The following is a 2,359-nucleotide window of genomic DNA, read 5'->3' on the forward strand; positions in this document are numbered from 1 at the left end:
CAATTGTAGTAGGAAGTTATTTCCTTGTTAGTAGGTGGGTGGTTAATCCACCAATGTTGTATTTAAGTTATTTTAATTCAATGGAAAGGGAGCAAAAAATTAATCAAGTCTTTGAGTACTTCAAACTCAAGAGATCGCAAGATCTCTTAACGAACCAGCACCATAGGTCGTAGGAAGAAAACATTTGATTTCACACTACATCGCCTCATAACCAGATCCATATCAGGGGACCATAACAACTTGGTATCAGAGCCGGGAGTTATGAGAGATCTAATCCAACAACAATTAGCACAATTAGACTTTGTTCCAAGAAGAGTGTGCAACCAATTTAGCAAGGCAGGAAGCCATAAATGCTCGCTTGGATGCACTAACGAAGGATTTAGCAAATTCAAAGGCAGATGTTGAATCAACTGAAAATGGCAGTCACAGTCAAGGTTGGAAAGGTAAAGAAGTGGTTGCAGGCTCAGGATCAGAATCAGATGGGAATTCTATGATTCCTAAATATACAAAGTTGGATTTTCCACGATTTCGTGGCCACGAAGACCCCTTGGGATGGCTGAATAGGTGTGAGCATTTCTTTCGACACCAACATATACTAAAAGAAGAAAAAATTGGACTCACTTNTCACCGGAATGATGGCACGGTGCTACAAAAATTAAATATGAAAAAGTAGTCACTAGAATGATGGCACGGTGCTACACAAATTAAATATAAGAAAGTAGTCATCGGAATGATGGCACGGTGCTATACAAATTAGATGTGAGAAAATAGTCACCAGAAAGATACACGGTGACCCAACTTTTGCTAACATAATTGTTGGCCAGACGGGCGGCATATATGAGTAATAGCCTCCCGCCGGCAGCGGAAGCTCTTAGATTTTCTATCAAGATCGTAGAAGCTCTGATACCGTGTGAGAAATATAGGAAAATAACATTATTGAATTGTTGTGTTGTTAACATTATTACATTGAGACCCTATTTATAGACCCTAGAATACAATCCTTTACCAAGTACGATACTATTTAGTATTCCTATTTCTATTTCTATTACTATTCCTATTCCTATTCTAATAGGATTGTATAAACCTATTCCTATTCTAATAGGATTGTATAAACATATTCCTATTTTAATAGGATTGTACAAACCTATTCCTATTCTAACAGATTTCACACTACATCGCCCCATAACCAAATCCATATCAGGGGACCATAACAACTTGGTATCAGAGCCAGGAATTATGAGAGATCTAATCCAACAACAATTAGCACAATTATTGACTTTGTTCCAAGAAGAGTGTGCAACCAATTTAGCAAGGCAGAAAGCCATAAATGCTCGCTTGGATGCACTAACGAAGGATTTAGCAAATTCAAAGGCAGATGTTGAAGCAACTGAAAATGGCAGTCATAATCGAGGTTGGAAAGGTAAAGAAGTGGTTGCAGGCTCAGGATCATAATCAGATGGGAATTCTATGATTCCTAAATATACAAAGTTGGATTTTCCACGATTTCGTGGCCACGAAGACCCCTTGGGATGGCTGAATAGGTGTGAGCATTTCTTTCGACACCAACATATACTAAAAGAAGAAAAAATTGGACTCACTTCTTTTCATTTGGAAGGAATTGCACAACTCTGGTTTCTTCAACTAGAGAAAGATATGCCTCAATGCACTTGGGATGAGTTCAAACGTCAATGCAACCTTCGTTTTGGACCACCAATTAGAAGTCAAAAGTTGGGAGAATTGGCCAAGTTATGCCAAATTGGATCTGTGGTAGATTACCAAGAAAAGTTTGAGCAATTGGTTTCACAGGCTGGTACTCTTACACAAGCGCAAAAAATTGAACTTTACATTAGTGGTCTTGCTGATTATATAGCAATTGAGGTACAGTTGCATAATCCTCCAGATTTGGCTACGGCTATGAGTGTTTCCCGACTTTATGAACGCAAAGAACAACCCCTTGGTTCGCAATTGTTAGATGCCTGTAAATCAAAGACAACAAATTTCTCACCTCAACAACCCACTAGATTTGTGAAGAAATTGACCAGATCTGAAATGGATGAAAGACGACTTAAGGGACTTTGTTTCAACTGTGACGAACTAGTCACTCGGGGCCATCAGTGCAAGAGACTGTTCTGGATTGATTTCATTAACAACGAAGAAGAATTACTTTCCACACTTAGCGCTTGAAGGGGGGAGAAATGTTAGCACCCTTTTAGTCTACCAATAGTTTTATGCATGGAAAATTAAGTTGATTAAATCAACTATTATTTATGTTTTTTAGTTTTCTCTGTAGATCCTCTGTAAAAGGTGTTTTCCCTGTAGCAGTTGTTTTATTGTAGTAGTTATTAGCAGTAAGGAGGTT

At 38.3% G+C, this 2,359-nt stretch overlaps 1 pseudogene; it reads left to right on the forward strand.

Annotated features, from left to right (window-relative positions):
• Positions 1-261: 261 nt before the first annotated feature.
• LOC125851300 (uncharacterized) lies at positions 262-2,184 on the forward strand (annotated as a pseudogene).
• Positions 2,185-2,359: the final 175 nt, after the last annotated feature.

Source organism: Solanum stenotomum, unplaced genomic scaffold (assembly GCF_019186545.1).
Source record: "Solanum stenotomum isolate F172 unplaced genomic scaffold, ASM1918654v1 scaffold23865, whole genome shotgun sequence".
Lineage (NCBI taxonomy): Eukaryota > Viridiplantae > Streptophyta > Magnoliopsida > Solanales > Solanaceae > Solanum > Solanum stenotomum.